We start from the raw sequence: 19,557 nt of genomic DNA, 5'->3' as shown, positions 1-19,557 counted from the left end.
GTAACCTAGCAGCAAGGCTGGGAAGTTGCAATTGACACAAAGAGAAAAAAATATTTTAGCATTTTCCAAAACAGCAACTGAAAAACAGCTAGAATCAGTGGCCCAGATTCGGATTTCATTTACAGCAGGGTAAATCTGGAATAACATAACTCCGTTGACTTTAATGGAGTCACTGCAGATTGATGTGCGTGTCAGAGAGAGCAGAAGATGGCTCCTTTTGGGTCAAATGTGAGAAGACCAAATCTTGTCTCTGAGCATTAAATGATAGTGACTTCACCCCCTATAAGAAATTGGCGGTGGTGGTGAGAGGGGAACAAAACCCCGGCTTCATTTCCTGTTATGTTTGAGGTTTCTGACCACTGCTGAAAACCGCAGTTCATTACGGGAAGTTTTAGCGGTCTGTGTCTGTCGACACATTAAATCAGCCAAGTCGCACAATCAAAAATGCTTCCAGGGGAGCAAAAGTCCAACACAACCATCTCCCCTTACCAGGGTCTTCAACCCTGTCTCTGGGCCCTTTAAATCCCATGCTTTACTGGGGCTCCTAAGTGAGCCTTATCCCCTTCCCAGGGCTTAGGTCACTTTTCTAGTGGCTGGTGGTGGAACCTGGGTCCGTCCACTACTTTGGGTCCCAAACCAGGGACTCTATACTCAGCAGCCATGTACCGCTGCCTCCAGTTTCTTGTACTAGAGGGAGAGTTGTCTAAGTAAGGGTGGGGTGGAATTCAGAACCCCTATTCCTGGCTCTGTTACTAAATCATTTTGTGACGTTAGACAAGTTATTTCTCCTTTCTTCCTGTTTTCCCCTCTGTAAAATTGGGCGAATGCCACCCGCTGCAATGATTGTAAAGTGCTTGGAGATCCTTGGAGTTAAAGCACAGTAAGAACAAGATAGGGTTAGAACAAGTACAGTGAAGGCAGCCACGGTGCAAACTTCTCTGAACTGCTGTCCCATCAAGCCCAGATCTGCACTGACTGCTCTCTGCGGGGACAAGAGGTGAATTCATTCTTTGTGCAAAACTTAGCCTCTCTGCAGAGCTTGTTAATAGAGATGCCAAGTGTGAGAGAACTTAAACGTCTTTAGTATTGTCCACTAGGACTGACGCTCCATCAGCTTATTTCACATAAGCCCCAAAAGACGGATCAGACAGCAGTGGCTGGCAGCAATATCAGTTGTCCTTGAACTGCAGCTGAAAGGATTGCCACCCCCTCTCAGTCACGTAGCCCGTGAGGGGAAGCTTGCAGAATAGGCCGTCACTTCTGGCTAATCTGTGCGTGGTCCAGTCATATCTCCTCTTTTATCTCCTCTTTCATCAGACACTTCAACTTTATCAGCCAAGTTCATCAGCAAGAAATTAAAAAGTGTGGTAGTAGCTACGTCTAGGTGCACCTATATTCCTTTACTGTAAGAGGAGACACTTACCATGTTCTAGAGGTGAACAGTGGCAGTTCCCTCCCTCCCTCCATGCCCTCGATGGTATCAGCCAATAGTGTAAATTTCAGAGTCAAATGTCCATTTCACATTTAAATCATCTGTAAAGACGAGCTTCTGATAGCAACACACAAAGCAGACAGGAATGGATTAGATTCAAGACAGACAGGGTGGGAACCTGCATTAATCGAGCCACAGCTTGCTTGTGCTGTCATTCAAATGCTGCTACACCTCTACCCCGATATAACATGACCCGATATAACACGAATTCGATATAACACGGTAAAGCAGCACTCTGGGGGGGGGAGGGGGCTGCGCACTCCGGCGAATCAAAGCAAGTACGATATAACGCGGTTTCATCTATAACGCGATAAGATTTTTTGGCTCCCGAGGACAGTGCTATATCAGGGTAGAGGTGTACTTTGGACTCTCTGATCATTGCTGCTCTCATCAACTTGGCTCTGAATGCCCTGGACATACACAGGCAGTGGCAAAAAGAGAACCCTAAGGAAGAAATGGAGCGGTGGAGGAAAGAGAGAGACCAGGACAAAACAACCTTTATTTCTGAAGCAGGAACACACATGCGTGCCCCCACCGTTCTTTTTCTCCAAAAATTCTCCTGGTGGGCTCTGAGTTATTAGTCTTTAGGGAAAGTGCATGTTCTAGGAACCTAGCCTCTCAGAACCATTCAAAATAGCACAGTGGACCAAAGCAAGCTTTACTTTAACTCCAGCAAATCATATAGAAATGTATCCATTAAAAAAGAAAAAAGAATTTGCTCCATTGTCTTCCATTATAAAGAGACGTTTGAACTAAGCCAATATATATTATACCTTTTCCCCAAGTCCCCATGTACTCTGAACAGACATCTCAGAGCTGTTTTGTAAGGGGTAAACTCATGATTTAGAGGAAAAACACTCCAGTCTTGAAGACTTTTGTCTTTAGCAGAAATTTAAGCAAGGGATTTATTATGGCAGCTTGTTTATTTCCAAACAATATATTCTAATTTGCTTGCCACAAATGGCCACACAAGAATTTTCAAGAGTTTCAGCTAATTTACTCTGGAATAAGGAGTACACAAATAATGAACCTGATTCACACCGGGGGGTATCACATTTGGCATGCTCAATAGTTCTGATAATTTTTCATATAGGGGATATAAGCAGCATACATTTAGAAGCAGCTCTTTTCTATATGTCTCACTTATGGGTTCAAGTGGTTCACCTCCAACATCTCAGTGCAAGAATCTGGTATAAAAACAGTTTTGGGTCAAAGGCTGTAAAAATAAAGAACTTTGGGTCTGAACCAAAGCCCATAGACGTTAATGGAGCCTTTCTATTGGCTTCAGTTGGCTGTGGATGAGTATTAGCTATATGAAAGAGCCATTATTTTGTATCACCTCCACCATTTCCCCCAGTTTTATTCCCACTCCCATGGTAGTCATTGTGTGGAAAGCTGTGTTTCCCTCTGCCTCCAGTGCCAACACAGCCCTGCCGATTAGCAGGCAGGGCATGTTACAAAGTAATATGGCTGCCACCCTGAGTCTCTCTCTATGGCGACTGAGTATATCCCCTCAAGAATGCACTCTGGCTCCACAGGCCTAGGGCTCAGGTTAAGTGTTTTAAAATAAGGGAGGCGTAAAACGAACGGTCAGCATATTTCAATGTGCTGGTGAGATCCATTAACTGGGTAGCATGGCAAGAATTACACCTCAGCATCCCCCTCAACTCAGCCAGCTGCTCAAAAACTGGGTTAGTAAGGGAATTAATAGGCATTGTGATTATTTCTGAGCCCCGCATATGCTACCTGGACATTGTCCTTTGTGATATTCAGGCTTAAAGTTCCTGGTTTAGGCACATGGAAATCCAATCCCAGGGCTGTTTTGTGATGGCAGATAAATGAGAGTTGGAATAAATGGTCAAACAATTCTGTTATGTAACTGTTTTTCCTTTTTAAATGGCAGTGGTTAATCTACATTAGAGGAAGACAACAGCTTCAGTCTTTGGGAAAGACAGAGGGGCCATATTTTCAACCCCTAGCTGCCCACGGTACTTTGCTTTGGTCTTTTCCCTTTATAAAGGCACAACACAAGATTCTTAAATTTAATGCATCTCCTGAAAATACACCAGACTAAAACGCCCCATAAATTTTCAGCTGAAACTTGTCCCGTCCTTGGGTTTCATGCCAGACAACATGTTGCTATGCCACAGGCTGCCAAGGAATCTAAGTACTCGAAGTGCATGGACACTAAAGATGCCACACAGAAGGCGCTGCATGCTTGCTGTGTTTTTCCATAGCAACAAATACGCCTGATTACAGCACATTCATATGCTCTATATAATGAGCATCCCATAGGAAATTTATAACCTTGCATCCTGCATCATAATTAGACATCAGACCCGGGCAACTGAAATGAATTCCCCAGGCGTAGCATATCAGATGCATTCAGTGATGAGAGGATGGTGGGGAGAGGGGAAACGGGGAGAAAGAGAGGGGAAAAAAAACAGACAGCTCCTCTAAATGTAATGATTAGAACTTGCGGGTGCAAACATTTGTTTCTGAACTTTGTGACTATTTCTGAAATATTTATGCGGTTCCTCTTGGCAGTGCTTCTCTGTGTATTTTTCCATTTTCCAGCTTAATTTCTCTTCTGCTCCCCTTTGGTGGGGAGAAATTTAAACCAGCAGCATTTAGACTTCAGTTGCACAGGCGAAGCGTGTTCTCCTGGAGGGTTTCTATCGTGGCTTGGTCCAATTGTTACTGATGTTTCATTTATGATATTCTTAACTACTTCAGACAAATTCAGCGGTGCTCTAATGGAAAACTAACATACACAGGCATACATTCAACCAGGCAAATTTAATAAAGGATTTTTATTCACCTGACAAATGTAATCAATTTTCACCAAATAGGACTACATTTGGCCTTCAGGCTAGGAGTTCAGTGTGCATGCGGTGCGTATATCTTACCGAGTTCAGGAGACTGAGGTTCTTGGCTGGTGCTGGGTCAAAAACAGGGCCGGCTCCAGGCACCAGCTTGCCAAGCAAGTGCTTGGGGCGGCCGCTCCGGAAAGGGGCGGCAGGTCCAGCTGTTCGGCGGCAATTTGGTGGACGGTCCCTCATTCTTGCTGGGAGCGAAGGACCTCCCGCCAAATTGCCGCCGCAGATCGTGATCGCGGCTTTTTTATTTATTTTTTTTGCGCCGCTTGGGGCGGCAAAAACCCTGGAGCCGGCCTTGGTCAAAAATGACCTGTTACAGCCAGGTCAAAAGCCATTTTCTAACATAGGGATGTTATATTGATGTGGCTTCTTAAGCAATGGTATCTGTCTACGTACTTATATCAGCCTACAACACCACAGTAAGATTAACTCTTCCTTATGGGAACCACTATTTCACCATGAAAAATCTGTCATTCTCCTCCATAACCCATGGCACTCCAGCTTATGGGACAAATTCTACCCTCAATACATAAGTACATCTCCAATTCAGATCAATACAAGTTGTAACCATGTATCTGAGTGCAGAGTAGGGTGACCAGATGTCCCGATTTTATAGGGACAGTCCCAATATTTGGGGCTTTGCCTTATATAGGTGCCTATTAACTCCCAACCCCTGTCCTGATTTTTCACCCTTGCTATCTGGTCACCTAGTGCAGAGTTTGGTTGCTCCAATTTTGTCTGGATCCCTGAAAGACAAACAGTAATAAATACGAATTCTAAACCATGTAAGTATAATGTACTGGTCAGAGTGTGTTATGCCTCTAATATATGCCATCTAGAACAGTGCCAAGAGAATATTCTCTCTGGCATTGATGAATTCAAGGTAAGAAAAGTGAAGAAACTGTGTACATGAGAAATTTTTCATACCCAGGTTTATTACATTGCATCACTTGCAAGTTTTGCCAGGAGATAGGTGTACAGTAAGAATAAATATATATATTTATTCAACACATACTGTAAAGCATACGAGCCAGTTTCATTTTCAAAAGACTCAGCTCTTCTGATATTAGGCACGGCAATTTATGTTTCAATGGAATTAAAACTAGTAATTAGCTTATTTAAAAAGGGTTCACAAAGGTTCACTAGGCTTCTGGTTCCCAATTGCTGTATAAAAAAAAATGCTACATTATCCCCATGTAATGACTCTAAACACTGTTGTAATAGTATTGTAAACGTGTAATGTTACAGACCATTACAGTCAAACAATGCTGGGTTTTTTTCCTTCACGAGGGAAACACCAGACTTACTAAAGCTGGATTTTTTTCAGTTAGCCACAAACCGACTTCTAATTTTGTGCATGCAATTCACAGTCATTGCACACCTCTTGAGAGTGCACCTCGGCCAGTTGTGACTACCGCTGGTTGGGAATTTTTCAAACTGTTCTCACGTTGAAAAATACTGATGCACCAAAAGTGAAACTGTTCTCAAGAAAGGGTCGGTGTTGATGAAATTTTTGACTTGAAAACATTTTGGGAAAAAAAAGTTTCAAAATTGTTGAACCATCCGATTTTGACATTTTCAGTATGGAAAATTCTGGTTTGCTGATCACCTTTCATTTCAAAATTTAAGCTAAAATAAATTAAAAATTAGAAATAAAAAGTGATCAAAATGAAACAAAACATTTACATTAGCCTAGTGCCATTTTTTTTTTTGGTTAGTTTGGGAAAAATAGAGACTTCAACTTTTGTTTCCCTCCTCGTGCCTCAGTTTCCCCAGGTGTAAAATTGGGATGAGGATACTGACCTTCTTTGTAAAGCACTTTGAGATCAACTTGAAAAGTACTATTTAAAAGCTAGGTATTGTCATTGTTAGACTAGCAAGAAGGAGCTACGTATTGAAGTTCACCTTGGGCTGCACAGTGTCTAGGCCACTGGCTCTCAAACTTTTTTACTGGTGACCCCTTTCACATAGCAAGCCTCGGAGTGCGACGCCCCTTATAAATTAAAAACACTTTTTTATATATTTAACACCATTATAAATGCTGGAGGCAAAGCGGGGTTTGGGGTGAAGGCCGACAGCTCGCAACCCCCCATGTAATAACCTCGTGACCCCCTGAGGGGGGTTTGAGAACCCCTGGTCTAGGCCCAGCCCTAATAAATCAAGCACTTACACGACTGAGGCTTAGTGTTTACATGAGTGAGTGGATGCTTGGCATTCTGGGAGAGGGCTCGAGGGCTCAGCAGGCCAGGGAGAGCTTGGAAATATTTTCTCCACCTTCTGAAGCTTACCCTGTGAGCAGCTTGCTCTGCAGGAAGCTTTGACTTTTATGGCTGAAGCTGATTCCATGGGGCCAAGGGAGACTGCTTGCTGCCTCTCTTATGGGAGGCACCTGGGGAGCCCAGGTGTCCAGGGGCTATAATGTGAGGCATGGGACTTCACTCCGAGAAGGCCAGACACCGAAAACGCTTATGGGGAAATGTAGGAAACCAGCTAGGGATAGCTCTTTATGAGAACAATTAAAGGAGCCCAAACTGGAGAAGCCGGGAGCATTCTCACCAGTATGCTTTTATGGGGAGAGGAGTGGAATACGTATTGCCCCCTCAAAGTACATTTCAGACTCTGGCCAGGCCTGTTCAGTTTGGGTCTTAACCTTCCCCTCTAGCTGTGGATGTTTAAATTCTCTTTCTCCTAAGCTCTGAGGGGGAAAATGTACTAGGGATGAACAGACTGAGAAGCTGCCAAGTTCCACATCAACACCACACGTCTGCCCTAGCACAATTCGGGAGAAGGACGTTAAAGGAGGGCGCCGATAGCGAACATGGTTACTTGTTCCATGCCAAAGCCATAGTCACTGTTAACTTGTGTGGACCAGCAATGTGCCAGCCCAGCCGTAAGGCCTGCATCCACGCTGCAGATGGTTGTGTTTGCAGCAATCTTGCTTTAGCCTTGCCCCTCTCTTGGGCCAGCCAGTGTGAGTGCAAAGCACCACCCCAGCAGAGGGAGAAGTTTTTGTGCGAAGATGGGACTCTGATTAGGGGCAATGCCTCTGAGCCTCCATTTGGGGGCTCAGGCAAATCTCATTTGAATGGCTCCCTGTCTGACAACCTTTCCTGTCCCCCGCCTTTTGTTCTGGGTATCCTGCTCCACTCCTTTGGCAGCAACAGCCACTCTCTTATGGTGCCTGCCAGATTTGACCTGGGGCAGGTAGTGGTGTAGCTGACACCCTAATCCATTGGCCTCTGAATCGGGTACCTGCCTCTTTCTGGCTCTGTTTTTCTCCCCACCGTTTGGGACTGGCATTGTTAGTTACTCACTCGAATCATGTTCATTTGATCCTCTAATGGATGCCCATGCAGATAACATGTTAATTTATTAGTTCAGCTCAACTGGGCTGCAGGATGAAAAATTATCACAGGAGTTTTTTAATAGGATTCAGAGGGATTTTATAGGTCTCCAGCCACTTTTAGAATGAATAAGAAAACCCAGAGTATTATTTTGTTAACCCACATAATTCTATCCTGCCTAATGAGGGCTGGAGCTAATCTATAGAGCTCTACCCTGGGATGTGAATTATTGGAGCAGGTAAACACTGCTAAATACTGTAGTGCATCTCTGAGTTTTGGTTGCATTGTCACCATGAGTTTCCATTCTCTGGCTCCGATACACTAGTTATAAAGTTCAGGGCAGGGATCCTCATTTAAAAATAAACTGCTTGCTTGATGAGGAAAAGGCATTCAATTACCCCCCTTTCCCTCTCTGATTATTAGAGATTTTGTGATCAATGCAAACATTGTTTGTGGGATAACAGTTATCACACAGTGATGCCATTAATTTTAAATGCCTAGAAACTAGTTTTCTAGAGGAGACTCTTAGAAATTACCAAGCGGGGACACACTGGTTATTTGTGGTGCCCACAGCGATTTTGCACAATCATTCTAAGGGCTCATTTCAGACAAAGTGTTACATTCTCCCCTCACACCTAAGGAAGACCTTATTGTTTCATTCCGCACCCCTGAGTCATGCATCTGGAAGCCAGATCAGACTCCAGAGCTTGCTTTGGCTGGTCCTTCAGGGGACAGAAAACAAGGAACACAGGGACTCAACCCAATTTAAAAGAGACCAAGGTACCCTTATCCATGTGTGGAAGAAATATTTATTCTTGAATCTTACTTTGTTGTTGACAGTGAGATCATCAATGGGACATCCCCTTAAAAGGCAGTAAGCGAGGGATCAGAAATACAGGGCTACAGTCATTACACCAGCTGAAGATCTGGCCCCTATTTGTGAAATCATTATAACCTCTGTCCTTGTCCGCGTTATCTCAGTTTAGCTCTTGCCACTAAAAACAAAGTATCGCAAAAGTCAATCTTGTTAATAGTTTCTTTAGCTGTTCTTTCCCCTGGTGTGGGTTATGCTGTAGCTCAGCAGGGACTGAGTTAAAAACAAGATAAAGAAACCCCGGTGATGAGAATAGCTTGGGGGAATGTATCTGAATTACCAGAACATCTTGGTGCCAGGCCAGAGCGGAGTAAACTCCAAATTGTTAGTTTCACAGTGTGTACATGTGATAACCAACGGGGCAGGCCAAACCAGATAAATGTAGAGTTCATTATTACACTTACAAAGTTAACATATGGCAGCACGAGTAATGCTCCATCCAGTTATCATATCCATTTTCCCCCACAACTGCTGCTCACACAACATGTAGCTTAGCTAAATTTTGAAAAGCACAAACACATTCTTCTTTCAGACCCTGGAGGTGGGTTTGTTGAACTAAATGGCCCAGTCATCCTTTCTGTCCCATTGGGCAGTTATTTGAGTGATCTGTGGTGGCGGAACATCAGCCATGACAGAAGTTGAGGAGTACTGGGTGACCCCCTGCCAGGAAGAGATGCCTTTTCAGGATGTAAGCTATTTATAAGCATTTAGCTGCACTAAATGAGCTGGACAGAAGGTGAGGAAGATCTGACACAGAGGAATAGTAAATTCACTCATGTTTATTTAAACTGTAAGTTTCTGAAGCTGGATTGAGCCCGAGGATACATTGGTTATTAATGAATTCTCCCAATGCCTCTTTGAGCCAAACTCCAAATCCCCATATCTCCTCCTATGTGGGACGCTGCACCTTTTCTACACCATCTCTTCGCCCAGAATATACTTTCTGATGCAGTGTGCCATGCACCATATTCTTGTTCTTCTTCATATCAGTCTGCAAGACTTGCCTCTCAGCTGGCCTATCAACTCTGACCACACTTAGGGTTTGAATCTACCTATATTATTGTAGCCCACACTTATGCATTGTGGCTCTGTCTCCCTCTAGTGGCTAGACTGTACATAGGCTCATGAGACCGGTACAGCCTGACAGTAGCAGCCAGACGTCCCAAGTCAGGGATCAGGGCCCTGTTGTGCTGGGTGCTGTACAAATACAGAACAAAAGCATGGTTCGTGCTCCAGAGAACTTACAATCTAAAAGTAAAACGAGACAACAGACCTGGAGAGTGCAAGGTAACAGAAAGATGACTTGTTAGTCTCTAAGGTGCCACAAGTACTCCTGTTCTTTTTGAGAAAGATGACTGTGATAGTATCTAATATCCTGGCACCAACACAGCTCCAACACCTTTGCATATGATTATGATAGTTGTAATAAGCAGCATTCACAGCACATTAGCTGCCTAACCATCCTTGGTACGTATATATAGTACTTATTGCCCCAAGTGGCATAGTGCCTCAAAAACGCGAATGGGCTTATCTTCCCAACCCCCGTGTGACGTAGGAAAATATTTTTACGGTTGGGGAACCGAGGCACAGAGAGATTAAGTGACTTGCCCAGGGTCACAAAGGAAGCCTGTGGAGGAGCTGGGAAGTGGATTTCGCTCTCCTGCATCCCAGTCCAATGCTTCATCCACAAGGCTATTATCCTTCCTTCCCTGATCTCAGTTATGTTGGATCTGCAGAAGTGTAATCCCATTGGCTACAGCGCACTCACACCTAATCATTCACACCAGTGTGAATGAGGTCAGAATTTGGCCCTTGACATTAAAACAGCAAGCACACTGCAAGGAAAAAATAAAGTCTTTCATACAACCAGAAACTAAGAAGACTCCTGCACAGCAAAGAGAGAGACTGTGATTTTGTAGTTTCCCATGCCCCGCCCCTCCTGGTTGGTCACCATCCCTCACTGTGTTCTGTCTCAGAGGGAGTGTTATTGTGTAGACTCAAACTGTTTCTGCCTGTTTTATGCAGTACGAGGAGGGCTCTAGCCCTTTCTGCCGACTCCTTCTATGGGTGTCATAAAGTATTGCTGGACTTGGTCTATCTGTTCATTTGTTTGCATCTCCCTGCTAGACAACGGAAAGGGGAATGCGGTGGGGGAGCTGTCATGCATATTAGTTATGATTCTATCAGCCCCACTTTTATGAGCTCATGATTCAAGAGTCTGGCGTGGAGGATGGAAATGCTTGAAGGCTTATTTTGTTGAAAACCCTATGTAGCGTATCCGCTGACGACTCCCCTTTGTTTCAGTAATTTAAAACTAGACAGAGAGAGCACTTGAGGGAGCATAGGGTGCAATCGTGCACTGGAGGGGGTTGGACAAGGTGACCTAATAGGTGATTAGCTGCTCTAATTTCTATGATTTATACATATATTCAGGTAGGCTTGCTTCCCCTCCACTGTATGTTGCCTTTAATAATCTATACAAAAAGTGTCTATGCAGCCAGGTATGAAGCTCAGAAGAACACACAGGCATGGAATGATTTCCTAATCGGCATCATGCACAGTCCTCTACATATTGGAATGCATGCATTTAATAGAGTGTGTGTGTGTGTGGGGGGGGGGGGTTGGGGAAACAGATACTTGTTTAGTGCTAACTCTGGCTACCCTAAAAGATGCAGTGCACATATGACCAATACATTACATCCACCATTTGTATTTGTTTATCCATCAGCCCCTAGGGGCAGTTAAAATAAGTAACAATAACAAACCTATATGAAACCCCAGGTCTTTCCTACACGCTTACTCACTTATACAAGCCTTTCAGCAGTACTCTGGCCACAAGTGACTTGCAAGTATTCTGGTGCAGGAATCGTTTATTTCTGGCATTGTGAAGGGTTGACCGTTCTTGCCCATTTTTGGTGTCCTGCCCATCCCAAGCATTTATTGGCATTTCATGAAATCACCCACGTCTCTATCAGTCAGGATGGTCCCACCCTCTTGATGGAATCTAGGGCTCAATCTAGTCTCTGATGAAACCAATAGATAAGACTCCCATGGGTTTCTATGGGGGCTGGATTACTTAGTCTGTCCTGCAGAAAATGGAGGAGGAAGGCTATGCCATGGTTGGCAGTGCATGCTACAGGAGGCGATACCAACATGCAAAGCTACTTGAAGTACAAGTAGTTTTCTCACTTCATGATGAACTTGAAATTTGGGACTATTTCCATGAAAAGAAGAACAGGAGTACTTGTGGCACCTTAGAGACTAACAAATTTATTAGAGCATAAGCTTTCGTGGACTACAGCCCACTTCTTCGGATGCATATGCATATGCATATGCATATGCTCTAATAAATTTGTTGGTCTCTAAGGTGCCACAAGTACTCCTGTTCTTCTTTTCATGGGATTATGTTCATTATTCACGAATGTTGGGATAACTTTGGGATGACCAGTCAGACTAATTGAGTATGTGCTCACCAAAGCAAGTTAGGGTTCCAGCATTGGGCCCAATGTTTACAAATCCATTTTAAAGAATTTTAGCACAAATAATTCTTTATCTGAAAATGAATAACAGAAGGGCTTATTTATTCGGTTACTATCCTACTTAGAATGTTCTGTCGTCCATTTAAGAAGNAAGAACAGGAGTACTTGTGGCACCTTAGAGACTAACAAATTTATTAGAGCATAAGCTTTCGTGGACTACAGAAGAAGTGGGCTGTAGTCCACGAAAGCTTATGCTCTAATAAATTTGTTAGTCTCTAAGGTGCCACAAGTACTCCTGTTCTTCTTTTTGCGGATACAGAGTAACACGGCTGTTACTCTGTTTCCATGAAAAGTCTCCCGCAGTTAGGAAAGGCATTTTCAGCTAAATAGGATGGTTTTATAGTGCAAGTGGGCAAAACATTTTGGGGCAAAAAATTGCACGCATTAAAAACATGTTAAAATGTGTGCTTTGGTGTGATTGTGATGTGAAAGCTGCCATTGGGAAACATTTTTCAGTGAAACTTTTTTTTTTTAATTGCAGATTCAATTCGGCCAAAACTTTTTGTGAATTCATGTTGAGTCTGCAGAATTGTTTGTCAAAAAAAAACAACCAACCAACACCCCCACCCCAAAACCCCCAAATCAAAATGTTTCATTTTGACATTTACTAAATGAAATATTCTGATTTTTTTCAAGTTGAAGTGACTTTTCGTTTAAAAAAGTAATTAAAATTTATTAAAAAAATTAAAATGGAAATAAAAATCCAAAATTGAAATGAAAGGTGGGGGAGGGGGAAGGGGTCAAAAGAAATATTCAATTCAAGCAGAAATTAATTGATTTTGGGGGTGGGGGTGCTAAAACATTTGAAAAAAAAATCATTTTGGATCCAAAGCAAGATTATTTTTTATTATAATACAAATTATTCTAAAATTTTTCTGCACCCAAAGCAACACATTTTAATAACAATAAAATGAAAGAGTGAACTTGGTGAATTTCAGCCAGCTTTAATGTGCCCTCTGCTTTACTCGTTGAGGTGGGACGTCTGCCATTTTTATTCATGTTAATAATAAAAGCTCTTTGCGGCAGGGGCCATCTCTTTGTGTACAATGCTTAACACAGTGGCATTAGATCCATACTAAGAGAACGGTCCCAATCCAGCCCTGCTACTAGGCACTGTTCTAGCTAAGCCGACGTCAGCTGCTACTTCGGTTACCGAAAGTGACGTTTCTGTGTTTGCTTCCTTTGTTACTGCTGTTCATAAAAGGGGACTGTGCACAAGGCCAGGGGCTAAACTATCACAATTTGAGTCTGCAAATAGCAGGGAGTGGAAGCCTGGCATCTAAGCAACTAAACTAATGGTGCAGAAGGTCACTAAATGTTACTGAGTCCTGTTGGTTGCCACCCACCTCAAAAGCACATCCCAGTCAGCCCTAGCAAGTGGGAAGCAACCCTGTAGCGTTTGACTGTCAGGAATGAAGTTGAAGGGGATGGAACCGAAACAGGAAAAAGAGGAATCTGAGAGAGGCTATTAAAGAAAAGGGCAAGGTTCCTTAACCTACTGTACTAAGCAGTGCCCTGACCAAGGTCACGGGACTGATCCAAACCCTACTGAATTCAATAGAAACTCTCCCACTGATTTTATTGGGCTTTGGATCCGGGCCCAAATGCAGGAATCTTGTTAACTTTTATTCTAGGACAAAACATCTTTCACTTTCTTCCAGACCAGTTTAGAACAGGGACAACCTCTGGGAGAAGTCTGACAGCCAGGTTTGTCTCTGTATAAGCAAACATTGGGCCCTAAAATCAGTAAATATGCTCCTAAAATACACACTGTAAATCAGAAACCACAGTGGTTCCAGTAAAACAATCTGGTTGGCAAAGGAGGCTGGAAAGAATTACAATTCAACATTGGGTCCTGATCTCTTGGTGCCTTGCACTTTGTATTGCCATTGACACTAGTGCAAAATGTGTGTCAAAATTCTATTGGAATAAGAATAGCAGCACTTTACCCTCACTTTGCATAGCTGTCTACACAAGTTACAGGGCAATAGAAAACCAGGCCCTTAAATTAGAGGGAAGGTTGTCTGAGGTTTCTCGAGACTACTCTGGCTTAGACAGCAAGGGGTCCTAGTGCATAGATCACTGGACAAGGTTTCAGGAGACCTGGATTCTCTTCCCAGCTTTGCCACTGCCGTGCTGCATGACCTTGAGCAACTCCTTTCACCTCTCTGAGCCTCAGTTTCCCCATCTGTAAACTGGGGATAGTGATGACCTCCTTTGTAAAGCACTTTGAGATGAAAAGCACTGTAGAAGAGCTAGTTATTACTATTATTATTATTATTACCTGTTTGAGTAAGGCAAGTAGCTATTTGGCTCTCACTGCAGGAAAGCACTTTGGATTGCAGTCTCACTGGATACATTTTAGTATTTAGAGTGACCAGATGTCCCGATTTTATAGGGACAGTCCCGATTTTTGAGTCTTTTTCCTATATAGGCTCCTATTACCCACCACCCCCGTCCCGATTTTTCACATTTGCTGTCTGATCATCCTATTAGTATTGGGTTCCTTCATTGATCCTCCCCCCATTCTGACTTTGCAGATAACTCCATAGAGGAGCAAGAGGAGAAGGGCTGTAGGTGAAGAAGACTTGACTGAGAGAGATCACCAGGCAGGTGTCCAATTTATTGAAAAATATCCCTCCAGTGTTTATGCAAGAATCACGTTTATTTGTTTTTTTTCATTCACTGCCTGCCGAATGTTTCAGCCTTATCGCGAGGCTCCAAGGTATGCCAGCTCTAATCCGTGACTCCGAGTTAACTGCTATCAAAAGACAAATTGGGCAAGATTCCAGCAGCGTGCATTGTTGATAGTCCAATAAGGAATCAATAATACAGTTAGTTACCATAAAGCTTACAGACTACTGTTGTGGTAGCAACCAAGTATTAAAGAAGCTATTGGATATCTAACTGGAAAACTCTCAGACAGACCTATTATTTATTTGTTTGTAGCACCAAGGAGCTCTAGTGATGGGACTAGTATCCCATTGTGCTAGGCACTGTACAAACATAGACAACAAAAACAAATCCGCCTGAGCCCCAAGGAGCTTACATTCAAAGTAGTAATAATAAATATTTATACTATGGGAGTGTCCAAATGGGCTTGGGCTCCATTGTGCAGGGCACTATACAGAAAGAGACAATATCTGCCCTGAATTTACAATCCAAAGACATCAACAGACAAAAGGGAGGCAATGTGGATACAGAATAAAAGAAGAACAGGAGTACTTGTGGCACCTTAGAGACTAACAAATTTATAGAATAAAAGGAAGTGGATGTGGTGAAGAATTGACACCATGTTGTTGACTAGTTATGTCTTTTGAATTTTTTTTTAAATTGGGGTTAGAGGTGGGGAGGAAGGGAGTAGGAAAAGGATAGGAAGAGGATTTTTAGGGCTTGGGAAGTAAAAAGATGCTGCGTTAGTTCCATATAAAATATTGAAAGATGTAACCTCTAATCCCACGTTACTGACTTTTTGCGTAGATTCTAGGGTTCCCGCTCTATGATCCCTGTGTGCAGAGGAGTGGGACGACATGAAGGGAAATACATGAGAATCCATCAAATTTTCTTGCCTTGGGGAGATAAAAGAAATTAACATGCCATCAATGGAACTTCCAAATGTTTTAAGGAGTTGCCTTGCTAGTCCTGGAATAGGGTGCTAAATTCTCCTTGGCTGTTGTATATGGATACATAAAAACCTTAGGGCAATAGCAGGGCCTCTGGATTTCAACCACAATCTACTCTTGAGAGTGGGCCATAGGGTAGGTCAAGATTTGTGGGAAAGGAACATTCCCTTCTTCCCTGTGAGTGTTCTTTCTATCAGCTGGCCTGCCCTCCATGCAGGGGCCTGAGGTTATGATAGATGCTCATTATACATAGTCTAAGAAGACCAAAGGCAAAATGAAGCCTCTTCACAGAATTTTGCTGTGTCTCTTCTGTGAAGGAGGCATAGGGACTGAATGACCAGAGCAAGCCATTGACCAGATTCTGCTCTCCTTTACGTTGACTTCAATGGAGCAATACCAATTTAAGCCCACTGAGAATCTGGCCCATTATTTGTAATGTGGGTTGATCAGAGTTGAGGATCATCATTGGGGAAGTACACACGGCTACTCTGCCAGTGCTGTACCAATGATGTGGTGCCGCAGATGGCTACACACTGCCCAGGGCTGTCAATCTGACAACTTTCTCCAGCACTCACCAGACCACATGAATCAAGTGGCATCTTCTTGCTGTAGTGTGAAAATAATGAAATGTGAATCTCAGCATTGGTAGAAATTAGCCTAAATGATACACCTGAATCAGCAGTTTATTTGACAACATAACTGCAGATTGATGACAACCCATTTTTAAAAAAAATAATGACATGTTGATTATATGTTAGCATTGCCAAGGATTAAAAAAACACTCTAGAAAAATGGGTACAGCCTGGAGTTTTGCAAACATTCCCTAGTGGCAAAGGGCTAAAGTCTTCTATTATGAAATACCGGACAAGAGAACACTTCTTATGTTGTGAGTATGTCCCAGTGCCAGGAATAGGATGTTTCCGAGTGCAGCTTCTTCACAGCACCATAAAGATTGGAGTGAGGGGGAGGAAGAGCAAAAGGAGCTTTAAAGAGAAATGTGTGAACTATTACTGACGTGATTAATCCAACTGGGCAGTTGCAACATGTATACTAGTGCTTTGGAAATAATAGAGTGGCTTCATAAATGGCTAGTTTTTAGACATGAAGGTGTGCAATGAAATTGCAGGATAAATTAAAATAAACATAAAAGCCCCCACCCACCCCCGACTTTACTGCATAATGAAATGGAGAGAACTATAACTTGTCCCTTCAGTGGATACACAGGGCAATGTCTGCCAGGGAAAAAAATATAATATACATAATGGAGCAGATTCTCTGTTCCATCTGAATTGCTTTTGAGTGTGGTTGCTAGCATAAGGTATCTATGAAGCTGTTGTAGCTGGTTCTGGGAAGATCAACTCAGTGTAAGAGGATGGTCAGGGGCAGAGGGCCAAAGAAGTGGTCTTTCCACAGCCACAGTAGTGGGTGTGGTCATGGAGAAAGGTGAACGTCTTCCCTGATGGTTGTAATGTCTCCTTGGGGCCATTGGAAGCTAGTTACATTGGAGCAGCCTTCAGGCTGCTCTCACTTAAGCCAGGGGAATGGACATAGGTAAGTAAAGACAGCCCTTGTTCGGGGGGGTCAAAGATGGTGGTGTCAGATGTTCAGCTGCGTGCGTGTGTTCTCTCTGCATGCTGTACTGACTCTAGCCAGACAGCCCGTATTGAACTGTCCAATAAATCCACAGACTTGGTTTTCTAGCGAAGGTGCCGACGAAGCATGGTGCTAATGCCCCGGCTCAACGGTTACAGGTAAACTAACACACGTATGCCCATGACAATGGATACAGCTCAGTCATGGCGGGACTTTCCACTGCTCCCTCAGTTGGACAAAGACACTCCCTCTGAGATACATCTTTATACACAAATACAAACAAATTACATATTGCCCCGACGTATCAGGGTGCCACCCTCTAACGTATTAGGGTGCCACCCATTGTCTTGTTCCTGTAGGTTCGATTAAAACATCTCTATTTATCATGCTGTCATCCTGACCTTATCCTTAAGATGGGTCAGCATGTTTCTGTTATCTTTGGGGAATGTGTTTATCGGGGTGTTCTGGTACCAGCCTTCTGGAATGTGCTTGCGTGAGTGCTTTATGCCTCGCATCTCTTTGGAATATGCGCTTTTGCAATATCAGCTCTATGCTTGCCAAATTCTGTGAGCAGGGCCTGCCTCTTGCTCACAACTTAACTTTGCTTTATATCAGCAGTTTTGACTATTTTAGCCCAGGCCTCAGGCCTCATACCAGGCCTCTGATACGTGGGCTTATGTTTCAGGGCCTCTTCCTAATACAGATGGTTTGAAGTTGATACACGTTTGGCACTGTATATTCACCATGTGTCTGATAGAATGAATGTAAAAATAGGGTATTCTTTTGCTTGGCCCATTGCAGGCAGCTGCTTCTTTTTGCCTTCTAAGTGTATGGATGTTACTGACAGCACCTTACATCTGCTCTTAACCATTTCTCCTTGATTCAATAAGCATCCATTGGAAGTGGCCCCAAATCCATCAGGCCCACATCATATTAACCCAGTCCTTAAGGACACTGCAACACTCTGTACCGCAAAGCAGCGCCTGGAAATCCCATATTCTCCACGGTCATAGAATTATGATATGTTTAGTAAAGTATGCCTTGTGAGGTATCATTTTAAATGTCTTGATCTGTTGAACATTAATATCTTGTTGGATTGTATGTGCTATCATTGTATGTGAAGTTATGAAGTTTTGCTATGTGTGTGTTACTGAAATACATTGTGAGGTTGGGAACACCCACAACCAGCCTTTCAGGTACAATAATGGAGTAGCCAGACATCGGTTAATGGCTCATCAGCACCCAAAGAATCCACTATCCCAGGAACTGTATACAATGGAGACTTCTCAGAGAGAACACATAGACAATGGAGACTGTTTGGCCAGTGGGGACTGCCTGATTCCCCACGTCAAACAATCTTTCCAGCAAGCTGGAAGAAACTATAAAAGAGAGGAAACGACATCATCACTGGGCCTCTACCCCACCCCCAACGCAACACCTGGAAGAAACGTCTGGAGGACAAAGACTTGGAACTGGAGGAGGGTGGTCCCATGTTGGAAGGCAGCCTGTGTATTGAGGATCTGTGGCCTGTTTGTACCATCTATCCTGGGGAGACAGTGCTTGATTCAAATCCAGTTTAGTTCGTAGAACTCAGACTGCGAATTTTGTTTCTTACGAAACCAACTCTGATTTCTATGCCTGCTACTTATGATCTTTCTGTAGTTAATAAATCTCTTTTCTATTTGACCTCAAACAGTGTGTTTTGTTTGGAGTGCTTGGGCAATCTCCGCTCAGTTTACAAAGGCTAGTAGTGTGTGTATTCTCCACACTGAGGGAGTGGCGGACTGGGTAATGAACTTACACTGGCCAGGTTTCTGACCAATGCAAGATGTACAGTTCTTAGGTGCAAGGCTGGGGACCTGGCGGGAATTGGCTGGAGCCTCTCTATTGTTGGTTCATGAGTGACTAAAGCTATGTCTCACTGGCACTTTTCTCGTTAAACTTTTCTCGTTAAAACTTTTCTCCCTCAGGAGCGTGAAAAGACACCCCCCTGAATGACCGACATTTTAACGACAAAAAGCGCCGTTGTGAGACACGCTCTCGCCGACGAAGCTACCACCCCTCATTGGAGGTGGTTTTATTTTGTCGCTGGGAGAGCTCTCTCCCGGCGATAAAGAGCGGCTACACAGTGCAACTTACAATGGTGCGGCCGCAGTGGCACGGACGCTCTGTTGTAAGGTGCGTAGTGTAGACCTAGCCTGAGAAAACACTTA

At 43.4% G+C, this 19,557-nt stretch overlaps 1 long non-coding RNA gene across 1 annotated transcript in view; it reads left to right on the top strand.

The window, feature by feature from the left end:
* Positions 1 to 19,215, top strand: part of LOC117888281 — a 191,458-nt gene extending 172,243 nt beyond the window's left edge. Inside the window, exon 3 of the long non-coding RNA XR_004648295.1 lies at positions 14,669 to 19,215. This is a non-coding gene — a long non-coding RNA (uncharacterized LOC117888281). The remainder of the gene's footprint in view (positions 1 to 14,668) is intronic.
* The last annotated feature ends 342 nt before the right edge of the window (positions 19,216 to 19,557 follow it).

This window comes from Trachemys scripta, chromosome 15 (genome assembly GCF_013100865.1).
Source record: "Trachemys scripta elegans isolate TJP31775 chromosome 15, CAS_Tse_1.0, whole genome shotgun sequence".
NCBI lineage: Eukaryota > Metazoa > Chordata > Testudines > Emydidae > Trachemys > Trachemys scripta.
Note: the sequence above shows the minus strand (reverse complement) of the source record. Positions and strands in the feature narration are given on the sequence as shown.